Raw genomic sequence first — 17,402 nt, forward strand, 5'->3', positions numbered from 1 at the left:
CACGATCACTCTTGTATTACACAGACACGAATAGTTGAGAAGTCTTTTCTCACATAGCTGGTACAAGCTTGCACTTTTCCTTTCTGGCTATGTGGAAATGACAGCTTGGTCCTTGGAAGGAAAATCAAGCAAAATTAGCAGAGGATGGTTTCGATCCATCGACCTCTGGGTTATGGGCCCAGCACGCTTCCGCTGTGCCACTCTGCTCCTTTGTGAAAGTGTTCTGTTTATGCAGATGAGGAGGCATTCAGAGAAGTGACGTGGGATTGGTCGGGCTCTCACCTCATTTGCCTAAGTATATCGCAAGGCATGCTGGGTGCAGAAAATCTTTATCTTCCCCTCTCACAATCAGTCACAACTGAAAGTCCAGACCCTCTTATTCACTAGCCGTTTCAGGCCTTTAACAAGACAACAGCTCTCCGACGCTCTCTGTCTCTCTCTCTCTCTGTGATCCTAGTGCTTGCATGCTCAGTATTTGGCTTTACCTGGGAGCCAGAGATCTACCCGGTGAGGGCTTGCCGGTATAAGGCTTTAGAGCGTTTGGGAGCGTTCGGTACATGAGAGGACGTTGGACTGGAAGCTATGCAAATTTGAAGCATCCAAACTTCCTGCTGCAGTCGGAGGCTCTTTCCATGGACATCTGCCTTTTGGATTCCTCTAAACTTGCCCTCTGATGAAACATTTTGTGAGCTGCAGTTACCTCCGACGGCTACAAGGTGGTGCTACATTCAGGTGAGGGCACAAGTATGCACAAAATGTTGGGGACTTTTGCCAGATTTATTGCTGGATCTTGCATATTTTTTTCAGAGGCTAAATATTGCCTAGGAAATGCTTTTTAACATAGAGATGCTGGAGTTAAAATGTCTGGTCGGGCCTCAGCCCTTTCATTGTCTGCCCACTGTAACATATTTTTTTACCAGTACATGTGAGTGGTGACTCTGCTTTATGAAACTTATCATATATTAGGACAATGAATATAGCAGAAGGGGCGATCGAAATGCTTGCCTACATATTTGTTTATTTTTTTTATAATGGCTGATTAACCTCTTAATTATATTACCATTTTGTGAAATGTTGCTTTAAAATATATCCTGCTTGCAGAATATATAAGTATTTGTACTGCGTTGGCCGGGAATCGAACCCGGGTCAACTGCTTGGAAGGCAGCTATGCTCACCACTATACCACCAACGCCCTCTGATCTTTGCGCTCTCGGTTCTAAACATTAGGACCCTGAGTTCAATGACTATCATGCACCAGCTTCAATGGTGCATTTGGTTTAGATACCAACATGAAAAGCAATAGAAAGTTTTTGTAGAGGGTAAGGAACTGGGATTGAAACCAAGGACAAAGCTGTGCAGAAGAGAAGAATGGAAAGCAGCAATACAAATAATAGATATGAACACATAGAGGCAGCATGGGAAGCAAAGCAGGGAAGAGAAATAGAGAACATTCCATGAAATGCCCAGGAGATAGATAAGAGCAGAACAAAAAAGGGAAGAATGAAATTCAAAGCCTCCACATAAAAGTGTTTGAAGGTCCCACCAGTCATTCATGCTTATTATTGTGTGCCTTTACTTTCAAAGTACAGTGTGGAGCCTTTGACGATCCCTCTCTTGTATTTCAGCAGACACAGATAGTTGAGAAGTCTTTTCTCACATAGCTGGCACAAGCTTGCGCTTTTCCTTGCTGGTAGCGTGGAAATGACAGCTTGGTCCTTGGAAGTAAAATCAAGCAAAATTAGCAGAGGATGGTTTCGATCCATCGACCTCTGGGTTATGGGCCCAGCACGCTTCCGCTGCGCCACTCTGCTCCGTTGTGAAAGTGTTCTTTTTATGCAGATAAGGAGCATTAGGCAGAGTAGCATGGGATTGGTCTGGCTCTCACCTCATTTGCATAAGTATATCCCAAGGCATGCTGGGTGCAGAAAAACTTCATCTTCCCCTCTCACAATCAGTCATAACTGAAAGTCAGACACTCTTAGGCACTAGCCGTTTCAGGCCTTTATCAAGACAGTAGCTCTTGAACCATCTCTCTCTCGCTCTGTGATCCTAGCACTAGCATGCTCAGGATTTGGCTTTACCTTGGAGCCAGAGATATACCCGGTGAGGGCTTGCCCGGTGTGAGGCTTTTGAGCGTTTGGGAGCGTTGTGGACGTTGGACAGGAAACTATGCGAATATGAAGCCTCCAACATTCCTGCTTCAGTGAGTGGTTCTTTCCATGGACATCTGACTCTTGGATTCCTCTCAACTTGCCTTCTGATAAAACATTTTGTGAGCAGCAGTTTCCTTCGACAGCTACAAGGTGGCGCTACATTCAGGTGAGAGCACAAGTATGCACAAAATGTTAGGGACTTTTGCCAGATTTATCGGTGGATCTTGCATATTTTTTTCAGAGGCTAGATATTGCCTAGAAATGCTTTTTAACATAGAGATGCTGGAGTTACAATGTCTGGTCGGGCCTCAGCCCTTCCATTGTTTGCCCACTGTAACAAATTTATTACCAGCACATGTGTGTTGTGACTCTGCTTTATGAAACTTATCATATATTAGGACAATGTATGTAGCAGAAGGTGCGATTGAGATGTTTGCCCACGTATTTGTTTATTTTTTTATATATGGCTGATTAATCTGTTCGTGAAATTTCCATTTTGTGACATGTTGCATTACAATATATCCTGCTTGCAGAATATATAAGTATTTTCAGTGCGTTGGCCGGGAATCGAACCCGGGTCAACTGCTTGGGAAGCAGCTATGCTCACCACTATACCACCAACGCCCTCTGATGTGTTAGCTCTCGGTTCTAAATATTACTTTGCAGAAATCAATGACTATCTTGCACCAGCTTCAATGGTGCATTTGGTTTAGATACCAACATGAAAAGCAGTAGAACGTTTTTTGCAGAGGGTAAGGAACTGGGGATTGAAACCAAGGACAAAGTTGTGCAGAAGAGAAGAAATGAAAAGCAACAGTACAAATAGTAGAAATGAGCATATATAGGCAGCATGGGAAGCAAAGCAGGGAAGAGAAAGAGAACATTCCATGAAATGCCCAGGAGATAGATAAGAGCAGAACAAAAAGGGAAGAATGAAATTCAAAGCATGCCCAGAAAGTTGTGTGAAGCTCCCACCAGTCATTTATGGTTATAATTGTGTGTCTTTACTTTCAAAGTACAGGGTTGTACCTTTCACGATCACTCTTGTATTACACAGACACGAATAGTTGAGAAGTCTTTTCTCACATAGCTGGTACAAGCTTGCACTTTTCCTTTCTGGCTATGTGGAAATGACAGCTTGGTCCTTGGAAGGAAAATCAAGCAAAATTAGCAGAGGATGGTTTCGATCCATCGACCTCTGGGTTATGGGCCCAGCACGCTTCCGCTGCGCCACTCTGCTCCTTTGTGAAAGTGTTCTGTTTATGCAGATGAGGAGGCATTCAGAGAAGTGACGTGGGATTGGTCGGGCTCTCACCTCATTTGCCTAAGTATATCGCAAGGCATGCTGGGTGCAGAAAATCTTTATCTTCCCCTCTCACAATCAGTCACAACTGAAAGTCCAGACCCTCTTATTCACTAGCCGTTTCAGGCCTTTAACAAGACAACAGCTCTCCGACGCTCTCTGTCTCTCTCTCTCTCTGTGATCCTAGTGCTTGCATGCTCAGTATTTGGCTTTTCCTGGGAGCCAGAGATCTACCCGGTGAGGGCTTGCCGGTATAAGGCTTTAGAGCGTTTGGGAGCGTTCGGTACATGAGAGGACGTTGGACTGGAAGCTATGCAAATTTGAAGCATCCAAACTTCCTGCTGCGGTCGGAGGCTCTTTCCATGGACATCTGCCTTTTGGATTCCTCTAAACTTGCCCTCTGATGAAACATTTTGTGAGCTGCAGTTACCTCCGACGGCTACAAGGTGGTGCTACATTCAGGTGAGGGCACAAGTATGCACAAAATGTTGGGGACTTTTGCCAGATTTATTGCTGGATCTTGCATATTTTTTTCAGAGGCTAAATATTGCCTAGGAAATGCTTTTTAACATAGAGATGCTGGAGTTAAAATGTCTGGTTGGGCCTCAGCCCTTTCATTGTCTGCCCACTGTAACATATTTTTTTACCACTACATGTGAGTGGTGACACTGCTTTATGAAACTTATCATATATTAGGACAATGAATATAGCAGAAGGGGCGATCGAAATGCTTGCCTACATATTTGTTTATTTTTTATATAATGGCTGATTAACCTCTTAATTATATTACCATTTTGTGAAATGTTGCTTTAAAATATATCCTGCTTGCAGAATATATAAGTATTTGTATTGCGTTGGCCGGGAATCGAACCCGGGTCAACTGCTTGGGAAGCAGCTATGCTCACCACTATACCACCAACGCCCTCTGATGTGTTAGCTCTCGGTTCTAAATATTACGTTGCAGAAATCAATGACTATCTTGCACCAGCTTCAATGGTGCATTTGGTTTAGATACCAACATGAGAAGCAGTAGAACGTTTTTTGCAGAGGGTAAGGAACTGGGGATTGAAACCAAGGACAAAGTTGTGCAGAAGAGAAGAAATGAAAAGCAACAGTACAAATAGTAGAAATGAGCATATATAGGCAGCATGGGAAGCAAAGCAGGGAAGAGAAAGAGAACATTCCATGAAATGCCCAGGAGATATATAAGAGCAGAACAAAAAGGGAAGAATGAAATTCAAAGCATGCCCAGAAAGTTGTGTGAAGCTCCCACCAGTCAGTCATTTATGGTTATAATTGTGTGTCTTTACTTTCAAAGTACAGGGTTGTACCTTTCACGATCACTCTTGTATTACACAGACACGAATAGTTGAGAAGTCTTTTCTCACATAGCTGGCACAAGCTTGCACTTTTCCTTTCTGGCTATGTGGAAATGACAGCTTGGTCCTTGGAAGGAAAATCAAGCAAAATTAGCAGAGGATGGTTTCGATCCATCGACCTCTGGGTTATGGGCCCAGCACGCTTCCGCTGCGCCACTCTGCTCCTTTGTGAAAGTGTTCTCTTTATGCAGATGAGGAGGCATTCAGAGAAGTGACGTGGGATTGGTCGGGCTCTCACCTCATTTGCCTAAGTATATCGCAAGGCATGCTGGGTGCAGAAAATCTTTATCTTCCCCTCTCACAATCAGTCACAACTGAAAGTCCAGACCCTCTTAGGCACTAGCCGTTTCAGGCCTTTAACAAGACAACAGCTCTCCGACGCTCTCTGTCTCTCTCTCTCTCTGTGATCCTAGTGCTTGCATGCTCAGTATTTGGCTTTTCCTGGGAGCCAGAGATCTACCCGGTGAGGGCTTGCCGGTATAAGGCTTTAGAGCGTTTGGGAGCGTTCGGTACATGAGAGGACGTTGGACTGGAAGCTATGCAAATTTGAAGCATCCAAACTTCCTGCTGCAGTCGGAGGCTCTTTCCATGGACATCTGCCTTCTGGATTCCTCTAAACTTGCCCTCTGATGAAACATTTTGTGAGCTGCAGTTACCTCCGACGGCTACAAGGTGGTGCTACATTCAGGTGAGGGCACAAGTATGCACAAAATGTTGGGGACTTTTGCCAGATTTATTGCTGGATCTTGCATATTTTTTTCAGAGGCTAAATATTGCCTAGGAAATGCTTTTTAACATAGAGATGCTGGAGTTAAAATGTCTGGTTGGGCCTCAGCCCTTTCATTGTCTGCCCACTGTAACATATTTTTTTACCAGTACATGTGAGTGGTGACTCTGCTTTATGAAACTTATCATATATTAGGACAATGAATATAGCAGAAGGGGCGATCGAAATGCTTGCCTACATATTTGTTTATTTTTTATATAATGGCTGATTAACCTCTTAATTATATTACCATTTTGTGAAATGTTGCTTTAAAATATATCCTGCTTGCAGAATATATAAGTATTTGTACTGCGTTGGCCGGGAATCGAACCCGGGTCAACTGCTTGGAAGGCAGCTATGCTCACCACTATACCACCAACGCCCTCTGATCTTTGCGCTCTCGGTTCTAAACATTAGGACCCTGAGTTCAATGACTATCATGCACCAGCTTCAATGGTGCATTTGGTTTAGATACCAACATGAAAAGCAATAGAAAGTTTTTGTAGAGGGTAAGGAACTGGGATTGAAACCAAGGACAAAGCTGTGCAGAAGAGAAGAATGGAAAGCAGCAATACAAATAATAGATATGAACACATAGAGGCAGCATGGGAAGCAAAGCAGGGAAGAGAAATAGAGAACATTCCATGAAATGCCCAGGAGATAGATAAGAGCAGAACAAAAAAGGGAAGAATGAAATTCAAAGCCTCCACATAAAAGTGTTTGAAGGTCCCACCAGTCATTCATGCTTATTATTGTGTGCCTTTACTTTCAAAGTACAGTGTGGAGCCTTTGACGATCCCTCTCTTGTATTTCAGCAGACACAGATAGTTGAGAAGTCTTTTCTCACATAGCTGGCACAAGCTTGCGCTTTTCCTTGCTGGTAGCGTGGAAATGACAGCTTGGTCCTTGGAAGTAAAATCAAGCAAAATTAGCAGAGGATGGTTTCGATCCATCGACCTCTGGGTTATGGGCCCAGCACGCTTCCGCTGCGCCACTCTGCTCCGTTGTGAAAGTGTTCTTTTTATGCAGATAAGGAGCATTAGGCAGAGTAGCATGGGATTGGTCTGGCTCTCACCTCATTTGCATAAGTATATCCCAAGGCATGCTGGGTGCAGAAAAACTTCATCTTCCCCTCTCACAATCAGTCATAACTGAAAGTCAGACACTCTTAGGCACTAGCCGTTTCAGGCCTTTATCAAGACAGTAGCTCTTGAACCATCTCTCTCTCGCTCTGTGATCCTAGCACTAGCATGCTCAGGATTTGGCTTTACCTTGGAGCCAGAGATATACCCGGTGAGGGCTTGCCCGGTGTGAGGCTTTTGAGCGTTTGGGAGCGTTGTGGACGTTGGACAGGAAACTATGCGAATATGAAGCCTCCAACATTCCTGCTTCAGTGAGTGGTTCTTTCCATGGACATCTGACTCTTGGATTCCTCTCAACTTGCCTTCTGATAAAACATTTTGTGAGCAGCAGTTTCCTTCGACAGCTACAAGGTGGCGCTACATTCAGGTGAGAGCACAAGTATGCACAAAATGTTAGGGACTTTTGCCAGATTTATCGGTGGATCTTGCATATTTTTTCAGAGGCTAGATATTGCCTAGAAATGCTTTTTAACATAGAGATGCTGGAGTTACAATGTCTGGTCGGGCCTCAGCCCTTCCATTGTTTGCCCACTGTAACAAATTTATTACCAGCACATGTGTGTTGTGACTCTGCTTTATGAAACTTATCATATATTAGGACAATGTATGTAGCAGAAGGTGCGATTGAGATGTTTGCCCACGTATTTGTTTATTTTTTTATATATGGCTGATTAATCTGTTCGTGAAATTTCCATTTTGTGACATGTTGCATTACAATATATCCTGCTTGCAGAATATATAAGTATTTTCAGTGCGTTGGCCGGGAATCGAACCCGGGTCAACTGCTTGGGAAGCAGCTATGCTCACCACTATACCACCAACGCCCTCTGATGTGTTAGCTCTCGGTTCTAAATATTACGTTGCAGAAATCAATGACTATCTTGCACCAGCTTCAATGGTGCATTTGGTTTAGATACCAACATGAGAAGCAGTAGAACGTTTTTTGCAGAGGGTAAGGAACTGGGGATTGAAACCAAGGACAAAGTTGTGCAGAAGAGAAGAAATGAAAAGCAACAGTACAAATAGTAGAAATGAGCATATATAGGCAGCATGGGAAGCAAAGCAGGGAAGAGAAAGAGAACATTCCATGAAATGCCCAGGAGATAGATAAGAGCAGAACAAAAAGGGAAGAATGAAATTCAAAGCATGCCCAGAAAGTTGTGTGAAGCTCCCACCAGTCATTTATGGTTATAATTGTGTGTCTTTACTTTCAAAGTACAGGGTTGTACCTTTCACGATCACTCTTGTATTACACAGACACGAATAGTTGAGAAGTCTTTTCTCACATAGCTGGTACAAGCTTGCACTTTTCATTCTGGCTATGTGGAAATGACAGCTTGGTCCTTGGAGGGAAAATCAAGCAAAATTAGCAGAGGATGGTTTCGATCCATCGACCTCTGGGTTATGGGCCCAGCACGCTTCCGCTGCGCCACTCTGCTCCTTTGTGAAAGTGTTCTGTTTATGCAGATGAGGAGGCATTCAGAGAAGTGACGTGGGATTGGTCGGGCTCTCACCTCATTTGCCTAAGTATATCGCAAGGCATGCTGGGTGCAGAAAATCTTTATCTTCCCCTCTCACAATCAGTCACAACTGAAAGTCCAGACCCTCTTATTCACTAGCCGTTTCAGGCCTTTAACAAGACAACAGCTCTCCGACGCTCTCTGTCTCTCTCTCTCTCTGTGATCCTAGTGCTTGCATGCTCAGTATTTGGCTTTACCTGGGAGCCAGAGATCTACCCGGTGAGGGCTTGCCGGTATAAGGCTTTAGAGCGTTTGGGAGCGTTCGGTACATGAGAGGACGTTGGACTGGAAGCTATGCAAATTTGAAGCATCCAAACTTCCTGCTGCGGTCGGAGGCTCTTTCCATGGACATCTGCCTTTTGGATTCCTCTAAACTTGCCCTCTGATGAAACATTTTGTGAGCTGCAGTTACCTCCGACGGCTACAAGGTGGTGCTACATTCAGGTGAGGGCACAAGTATGCACAAAATGTTGGGGACTTTTGCCAGATTTATTGCTGGATCTTGCATATTTTTTTCAGAGGCTAAATATTGCCTAGGAAATGCTTTTTAACATAGAGATGCTGGAGTTAAAATGTCTGGTTGGGCCTCAGCCCTTTCATTGTCTGCCCACTGTAACATATTTTTTTACCACTACATGTGAGTGGTGACACTGCTTTATGAAACTTATCATATATTAGGACAATGAATATAGCAGAAGGGGCGATCGAAATGCTTGCCTACATATTTGTTTATTTTTTATATAATGGCTGATTAACCTCTTAATTATATTACCATTTTGTGAAATGTTGCTTTAAAATATATCCTGCTTGCAGAATATATAAGTATTTGTATTGCGTTGGCCGGGAATCGAACCCGGGTCAACTGCTTGGGAAGCAGCTATGCTCACCACTATACCACCAACGCCCTCTGATGTGTTAGCTCTCGGTTCTAAATATTACGTTGCAGAAATCAATGACTATCTTGCACCAGCTTCAATGGTGCATTTGGTTTAGATACCAACATGAGAAGCAGTAGAACGTTTTTTGCAGAGGGTAAGGAACTGGGGATTGAAACCAAGGACAAAGTTGTGCAGAAGAGAAGAAATGAAAAGCAACAGTACAAATAGTAGAAATGAGCATATATAGGCAGCATGGGAAGCAAAGCAGGGAAGAGAAAGAGAACATTCCATGAAATGCCCAGGAGATATATAAGAGCAGAACAAAAAGGGAAGAATGAAATTCAAAGCATGCCCAGAAAGTTGTGTGAAGCTCCCACCAGTCAGTCATTTATGGTTATAATTGTGTGTCTTTACTTTCAAAGTACAGGGTTGTACCTTTCACGATCACTCTTGTATTACACAGACACGAATAGTTGAGAAGTCTTTTCTCACATAGCTGGCACAAGCTTGCACTTTTCCTTTCTGGCTATGTGGAAATGACAGCTTGGTCCTTGGAAGGAAAATCAAGCAAAATTAGCAGAGGATGGTTTCGATCCATCGACCTCTGGGTTATGGGCCCAGCACGCTTCCGCTGCGCCACTCTGCTCCTTTGTGAAAGTGTTCTCTTTATGCAGATGAGGAGGCATTCAGAGAAGTGACGTGGGATTGGTCGGGCTCTCACCTCATTTGCCTAAGTATATCGCAAGGCATGCTGGGTGCAGAAAATCTTTATCTTCCCCTCTCACAATCAGTCACAACTGAAAGTCCAGACCCTCTTAGGCACTAGCCGTTTCAGGCCTTTAACAAGACAACAGCTCTCCGACGCTCTCTGTCTCTCTCTCTCTCTGTGATCCTAGTGCTTGCATGCTCAGTATTTGGCTTTTCCTGGGAGCCAGAGATCTACCCGGTGAGGGCTTGCCGGTATAAGGCTTTAGAGCGTTTGGGAGCATTCGGTACATGAGAGGACGTTGGACTGGAAGCTATGCAAATTTGAAGCATCCAAACTTCCTGCTGCAGTCGGAGGCTCTTTCCATGGACATCTGCCTTCTGGATTCCTCTAAACTTGCCCTCTGATGAAACATTTTGTGAGCTGCAGTTACCTCCGACGGCTACAAGGTGGTGCTACATTCAGGTGAGGGCACAAGTATGCACAAAATGTTGGGGACTTTTGCCAGATTTATTGCTGGATCTTGCATATTTTTTTCAGAGGCTAAATATTGCCTAGGAAATGCTTTTTAACATAGAGATGCTGGAGTTAAAATGTCTGGTTGGGCCTCAGCCCTTTCATTGTCTGCCCACTGTAACATATTTTTTTACCAGTACATGTGAGTGGTGACTCTGCTTTATGAAACTTATCATATATTAGGACAATGAATATAGCAGAAGGGGCGATCGAAATGCTTGCCTACATATTTGTTTATTTTTTATATAATGGCTGATTAACCTCTTAATTATATTACCATTTTGTGAAATGTTGCTTTAAAATATATCCTGCTTGCAGAATATATAAGTATTTGTACTGCGTTGGCCGGGAATCGAACCCGGGTCAACTGCTTGGAAGGCAGCTATGCTCACCACTATACCACCAACGCCCTCTGATCTTTGCGCTCTCGGTTCTAAACATTAGGACCCTGAGTTCAATGACTATCATGCACCAGCTTCAATGGTGCATTTGGTTTAGATACCAACATGAAAAGCAATAGAAAGTTTTTGTAGAGGGTAAGGAACTGGGATTGAAACCAAGGACAAAGCTGTGCAGAAGAGAAGAATGGAAAGCAGCAATACAAATAATAGATATGAACACATAGAGGCAGCATGGGAAGCAAAGCAGGGAAGAGAAATAGAGAACATTCCATGAAATGCCCAGGAGATAGATAAGAGCAGAACAAAAAAGGGAAGAATGAAATTCAAAGCCTCCACATAAAAGTGTTTGAAGGTCCCACCAGTCATTCATGCTTATTATTGTGTGCCTTTACTTTCAAAGTACAGTGTGGAGCCTTTGACGATCCCTCTCTTGTATTTCAGCAGACAGAGATAGTTGAGAAGTCTTTTCTCACATAGCTGGCACAAGCTTGCGCTTTTCCTTGCTGGTAGCGTGGAAATGACAGCTTGGTCCTTGGAAGTAAAATCAAGCAAAATTAGCAGAGGATGGTTTCGATCCATCGACCTCTGGGTTATGGGCCCAGCACGCTTCCGCTGCGCCACTCTGCTCCGTTGTGAAAGTGTTCTTTTTATGCAGATAAGGAGCATTAGGCAGAGTAGCATGGGATTGGTCTGGCTCTCACCTCATTTGCATAAGTATATCCCAAGGCATGCTGGGTGCAGAAAAACTTCATCTTCCCCTCTCACAATCAGTCATAACTGAAAGTCAGACACTCTTAGGCACTAGCCGTTTCAGGCCTTTATCAAGACAGTAGCTCTTGAACCATCTCTCTCTCGCTCTGTGATCCTAGCACTAGCATGCTCAGGATTTGGCTTTACCTTGGAGCCAGAGATATACCCGGTGAGGGCTTGCCCGGTGTGAGGCTTTTGAGCGTTTGGGAGCGTTGTGGACGTTGGACAGGAAACTATGCGAATATGAAGCCTCCAACATTCCTGCTTCAGTGAGTGGTTCTTTCCATGGACATCTGACTCTTGGATTCCTCTCAACTTGCCTTCTGATAAAACATTTTGTGAGCAGCAGTTTCCTTCGACAGCTACAAGGTGGCGCTACATTCAGGTGAGAGCACAAGTATGCACAAAATGTTAGGGACTTTTGCCAGATTTATCGGTGGATCTTGCATATTTTTTCAGAGGCTAGATATTGCCTAGAAATGCTTTTTAACATAGAGATGCTGGAGTTACAATGTCTGGTCGGGCCTCAGCCCTTCCATTGTTTGCCCACTGTAACAAATTTATTACCAGCACATGTGTGTTGTGACTCTGCTTTATGAAACTTATCATATATTAGGACAATGTATGTAGCAGAAGGTGCGATTGAGATGTTTGCCCACGTATTTGTTTATTTTTTTATATATGGCTGATTAATCTGTTCGTGAAATTTCCATTTTGTGACATGTTGCATTACAATATATCCTGCTTGCAGAATATATAAGTATTTTCAGTGCGTTGGCCGGGAATCGAACCCGGGTCAACTGCTTGGGAAGCAGCTATGCTCACCACTATACCACCAACGCCCTCTGATGTGTTAGCTCTCGGTTCTAAATATTACGTTGCAGAAATCAATGACTATCTTGCACCAGCTTCAATGGTGCATTTGGTTTAGATACCAACATGAGAAGCAGTAGAACGTTTTTTGCAGAGGGTAAGGAACTGGGGATTGAAACCAAGGACAAAGTTGTGCAGAAGAGAAGAAATGAAAAGCAACAGTACAAATAGTAGAAATGAGCATATATAGGCAGCATGGGAAGCAAAGCAGGGAAGAGAAAGAGAACATTCCATGAAATGCCCAGGAGATAGATAAGAGCAGAACAAAAAGGGAAGAATGAAATTCAAAGCATGCCCAGAAAGTTGTGTGAAGCTCCCACCAGTCATTTATGGTTATAATTGTGTGTCTTTACTTTCAAAGTACAGGGTTGTACCTTTCACGATCACTCTTGTATTACACAGACACGAATAGTTGAGAAGTCTTTTCTCACATAGCTGGTACAAGCTTGCACTTTTCATTCTGGCTATGTGGAAATGACAGCTTGGTCCTTGGAGGGAAAATCAAGCAAAATTAGCAGAGGATGGTTTCGATCCATCGACCTCTGGGTTATGGGCCCAGCACGCTTCCGCTGCGCCACTCTGCTCCTTTGTGAAAGTGTTCTGTTTATGCAGATGAGGAGGCATTCAGAGAAGTGACGTGGGATTGGTCGGGCTCTCACCTCATTTGCCTAAGTATATCGCAAGGCATGCTGGGTGCAGAAAATCTTTATCTTCCCCTCTCACAATCAGTCACAACTGAAAGTCCAGACCCTCTTATTCACTAGCCGTTTCAGGCCTTTAACAAGACAACAGCTCTCCGACGCTCTCTGTCTCTCTCTCTCTCTGTGATCCTAGTGCTTGCATGCTCAGTATTTGGCTTTACCTGGGAGCCAGAGATCTACCCGGTGAGGGCTTGCCGGTATAAGGCTTTAGAGCGTTTGGGAGCGTTCGGTACATGAGAGGACGTTGGACTGGAAGCTATGCAAATTTGAAGCATCCAAACTTCCTGCTGCAGTCGGAGGCTCTTTCCATGGACATCTGCCTTTTGGATTCCTCTAAACTTGCCCTCTGATGAAACATTTTGTGAGCTGCAGTTACCTCCGACGGCTACAAGGTGGTGCTACATTCAGGTGAGGGCACAAGTATGCACAAAATGTTGGGGACTTTTGCCAGATTTATTGCTGGATCTTGCATATTTTTTTCAGAGGCTAAATATTGCCTAGGAAATGCTTTTTAACATAGAGATGCTGGAGTTAAAATGTCTGGTCGGGCCTCAGCCCTTTCATTGTCTGCCCACTGTAACATATTTTTTTACCAGTACATGTGAGTGGTGACTCTGCTTTATGAAACTTATCATATATTAGGACAATGAATATAGCAGAAGGGGCGATCGAAATGCTTGCCTACATATTTGTTTATTTTTTATATAATGGCTGATTAACCTCTTAATTATATTACCATTTTGTGAAATGTTGCTTTAAAATATATCCTGCTTGCAGAATATATAAGTATTTGTACTGCGTTGGCCGGGAATCGAACCCGGGTCAACTGCTTGGAAGGCAGCTATGCTCACCACTATACCACCAACGCCCTCTGATCTTTGCGCTCTCGGTTCTAAACATTAGGACCCTGAGTTCAATGACTATCATGCACCAGCTTCAATGGTGCATTTGGTTTAGATACCAACATGAAAAGCAATAGAAAGTTTTTGTAGAGGGTAAGGAACTGGGATTGAAACCAAGGACAAAGCTGTGCAGAAGAGAAGAATGGAAAGCAGCAATACAAATAATAGATATGAACACATAGAGGCAGCATGGGAAGCAAAGCAGGGAAGAGAAATAGAGAACATTCCATGAAATGCCCAGGAGATAGATAAGAGCAGAACAAAAAAGGGAAGAATGAAATTCAAAGCCTCCACATAAAAGTGTTTGAAGGTCCCACCAGTCATTCATGCTTATTATTGTGTGCCTTTACTTTCAAAGTACAGTGTGGAGCCTTTGACGATCCCTCTCTTGTATTTCAGCAGACACAGATAGTTGAGAAGTCTTTTCTCACATAGCTGGCACAAGCTTGCGCTTTTCCTTGCTGGTAGCGTGGAAATGACAGCTTGGTCCTTGGAAGTAAAATCAAGCAAAATTAGCAGAGGATGGTTTCGATCCATCGACCTCTGGGTTATGGGCCCAGCACGCTTCCGCTGCGCCACTCTGCTCCGTTGTGAAAGTGTTCTTTTTATGCAGATAAGGAGCATTAGGCAGAGTAGCATGGGATTGGTCTGGCTCTCACCTCATTTGCATAAGTATATCCCAAGGCATGCTGGGTGCAGAAAAACTTCATCTTCCCCTCTCACAATCAGTCATAACTGAAAGTCAGACACTCTTAGGCACTAGCCGTTTCAGGCCTTTATCAAGACAGTAGCTCTTGAACCATCTCTCTCTCGCTCTGTGATCCTAGCACTAGCATGCTCAGGATTTGGCTTTACCTTGGAGCCAGAGATATACCCGGTGAGGGCTTGCCCGGTGTGAGGCTTTTGAGCGTTTGGGAGCGTTCGGGACGTGAGTGGACGTTGGACAGGAAACTATGCGAATATGAAGCCTCCAACATTCCTGCTTCAGTGAGTGGTTCTTTCCATGGACATCTGACTCTTGGATTCCTCTCAACTTGCCTTCTGATAAAACATTTTGTGAGCAGCAGTTTCCTTCGACAGCTACAAGGTGGCGCTACATTCAGGTGAGAGCACAAGTATGCACAAAATGTTAGGGACTTTTGCCAGATTTATCGGTGGATCTTGCATATTTTTTCAGAGGCTAGATATTGCCTAGAAATGCTTTTTAACATAGAGATGCTGGAGTTACAATGTCTGGTCGGGCCTCAGCCCTTCCATTGTTTGCCCACTGTAACAAATTTATTACCAGCACATGTGTGTTGTGACTCTGCTTTATGAAACTTATCATATATTAGGACAATGTATGTAGCAGAAGGTGCGATTGAGATGTTTGCCCACGTATTTGTTTATTTTTTTATATATGGCTGATTAATCTGTTCGTGAAATTTCCATTTTGTGACATGTTGCATTACAATATATCCTGCTTGCAGAATATATAAGTATTTTCAGTGCGTTGGCCGGGAATCGAACCCGGGTCAACTGCTTGGGAAGCAGCTATGCTCACCACTATACCACCAACACCCTCTGATGTGTTAGCTCTCGGTTCTAAATATTACGTTGCAGAAATCAATGACTATCTTGCACCAGCTTCAATGGTGCATTTGGTTTAGATACCAACATGAGAAGCAGTAGAACGTTTTTTGCAGAGGGTAAGGAACTGGGGATTGAAACCAAGGACAAAGTTGTGCAGAAGAGAAGAAATGAAAAGCAACAGTACAAATAGTAGAAATGAGCATATATAGGCAGCATGGGAAGCAAAGCAGGGAAGAGAAAGAGAACATTCCATGAAATGCCCAGGAGATAGATAAGAGCAGAACAAAAAGGGAAGAATGAAATTCAAAGCATGCCCAGAAAGTTGTGTGAAGCTCCCACCAGTCATTTATGGTTATAATTGTGTGTCTTTACTTTCAAAGTACAGGGTTGTACCTTTCACGATCACTCTTGTATTACACAGACACGAATAGTTGAGAAGTCTTTTCTCACATAGCTGGTACAAGCTTGCACTTTTCCTTTCTGGCTATGTGGAAATGACAGCTTGGTCCTTGGAAGGAAAATCAAGCAAAATTAGCAGAGGATGGTTTCGATCCATCGACCTCTGGGTTATGGGCCCAGCACGCTTCCGCTGTGCCACTCTGCTCCTTTGTGAAAGTGTTCTGTTTATGCAGATGAGGAGGCATTCAGAGAAGTGACGTGGGATTGGTCGGGCTCTCACCTCATTTGCCTAAGTATATCGCAAGGCATGCTGGGTGCAGAAAATCTTTATCTTCCCCTCTCACAATCAGTCACAACTGAAAGTCCAGACCCTCTTATTCACTAGCCGTTTCAGGCCTTTAACAAGACAACAGCTCTCCGACGCTCTCTGTCTCTCTCTCTCTCTGTGATCCTAGTGCTTGCATGCTCAGTATTTGGCTTTACCTGGGAGCCAGAGATCTACCCGGTGAGGGCTTGCCGGTATAAGGCTTTAGAGCGTTTGGGAGCGTTCGGTACATGAGAGGACGTTGGACTGGAAGCTATGCAAATTTGAAGCATCCAAACTTCCTGCTGCAGTCGGAGGCTCTTTCCATGGACATCTGCCTTTTGGATTCCTCTAAACTTGCCCTCTGATGAAACATTTTGTGAGCTGCAGTTACCTCCGACGGCTACAAGGTGGTGCTACATTCAGGTGAGGGCACAAGTATGCACAAAATGTTGGGGACTTTTGCCAGATTTATTGCTGGATCTTGCATATTTTTTTCAGAGGCTAAATATTGCCTAGGAAATGCTTTTTAACATAGAGATGCTGGAGTTAAAATGTCTGGTCGGGCCTCAGCCCTTTCATTGTCTGCCCACTGTAACATATTTTTTTACCAGTACATGTGAGTGGTGACTCTGCTTTATGAAACTTATCATATATTAGGACAATGAATATAGCAGAAGGGGCGATCGAAATGCTTGCCTACATATTTGTTTATTTTTTATATAATGGCTGATTAACCTCTTAATTATATTACCATTTTGTGAAATGTTGCTTTAAAATATATCCTGCTTGCAGAATATATAAGTATTTGTACTGCGTTGGCCGGGAATCGAACCCGGGTCAACTGCTTGGAAGGCAGCTATGCTCACCACTATACCACCAACGCCCTCTGATCTTTGTGCTCTCGGTTCTAAACATTAGGACCCTGAGTTCAATGACTATCATGCACCAGCTTCAATGGTGCATTTGGTTTAGATACCAACATGAAAAGCAATAGAAAGTTTTTGTAGAGGGTAAGGAACTGGGATTGAAACCAAGGACAAAGCTGTGCAGAAGAGAAGAATGGAAAGCAGCAATACAAATAATAGATATGAACACATAGAGGCAGCATGGGAAGCAAAGCAGGGAAGAGAAATA

General features: G+C 43.6%; 10 non-coding genes across 10 annotated transcripts; all 10 read right to left on the minus strand.

The window, feature by feature from the left end:
- Positions 1-1,120: 1,120 nt before the first annotated feature.
- On the minus strand, positions 1,121-1,192 carry TRNAG-UCC (transfer RNA glycine (anticodon UCC)). The gene has a single exon. It is a non-coding gene; the product is annotated as a tRNA-Gly (tRNA).
- Positions 1,193-2,705: 1,513 nt separating this feature from the next.
- Positions 2,706-2,777, minus strand: TRNAG-CCC (transfer RNA glycine (anticodon CCC)). The gene has a single exon. It is a non-coding gene; the product is annotated as a tRNA-Gly (tRNA).
- Positions 2,778-4,306: 1,529 nt separating this feature from the next.
- On the minus strand, positions 4,307-4,378 carry TRNAG-CCC (transfer RNA glycine (anticodon CCC)). The gene has a single exon. It is a non-coding gene; the product is annotated as a tRNA-Gly (tRNA).
- Positions 4,379-5,911: 1,533 nt separating this feature from the next.
- TRNAG-UCC (transfer RNA glycine (anticodon UCC)) lies at positions 5,912-5,983 on the minus strand. The gene has a single exon. It is a non-coding gene; the product is annotated as a tRNA-Gly (tRNA).
- A 1,512-nt stretch (positions 5,984-7,495) lies between these two features.
- TRNAG-CCC (transfer RNA glycine (anticodon CCC)) lies at positions 7,496-7,567 on the minus strand. Its single transcript has one exon. It is a non-coding gene; the product is annotated as a tRNA-Gly (tRNA).
- A 1,528-nt stretch (positions 7,568-9,095) lies between these two features.
- On the minus strand, positions 9,096-9,167 carry TRNAG-CCC (transfer RNA glycine (anticodon CCC)). The gene has a single exon. It is a non-coding gene; the product is annotated as a tRNA-Gly (tRNA).
- Positions 9,168-10,700: 1,533 nt separating this feature from the next.
- Positions 10,701-10,772, minus strand: TRNAG-UCC (transfer RNA glycine (anticodon UCC)). Its single transcript has one exon. It is a non-coding gene; the product is annotated as a tRNA-Gly (tRNA).
- Positions 10,773-12,284: 1,512 nt separating this feature from the next.
- On the minus strand, positions 12,285-12,356 carry TRNAG-CCC (transfer RNA glycine (anticodon CCC)). The gene has a single exon. It is a non-coding gene; the product is annotated as a tRNA-Gly (tRNA).
- A 1,528-nt stretch (positions 12,357-13,884) lies between these two features.
- TRNAG-UCC (transfer RNA glycine (anticodon UCC)) lies at positions 13,885-13,956 on the minus strand. Its single transcript has one exon. It is a non-coding gene; the product is annotated as a tRNA-Gly (tRNA).
- Positions 13,957-17,079: 3,123 nt separating this feature from the next.
- TRNAG-UCC (transfer RNA glycine (anticodon UCC)) lies at positions 17,080-17,151 on the minus strand. The gene has a single exon. It is a non-coding gene; the product is annotated as a tRNA-Gly (tRNA).
- Positions 17,152-17,402: the final 251 nt, after the last annotated feature.

This window comes from Lissotriton vulgaris, chromosome 9 (assembly GCF_964263255.1).
Source record: "Lissotriton vulgaris chromosome 9, aLisVul1.2, whole genome shotgun sequence".
In the NCBI taxonomy this organism is placed as follows: Eukaryota; Metazoa; Chordata; class Amphibia; order Caudata; family Salamandridae; genus Lissotriton; species Lissotriton vulgaris.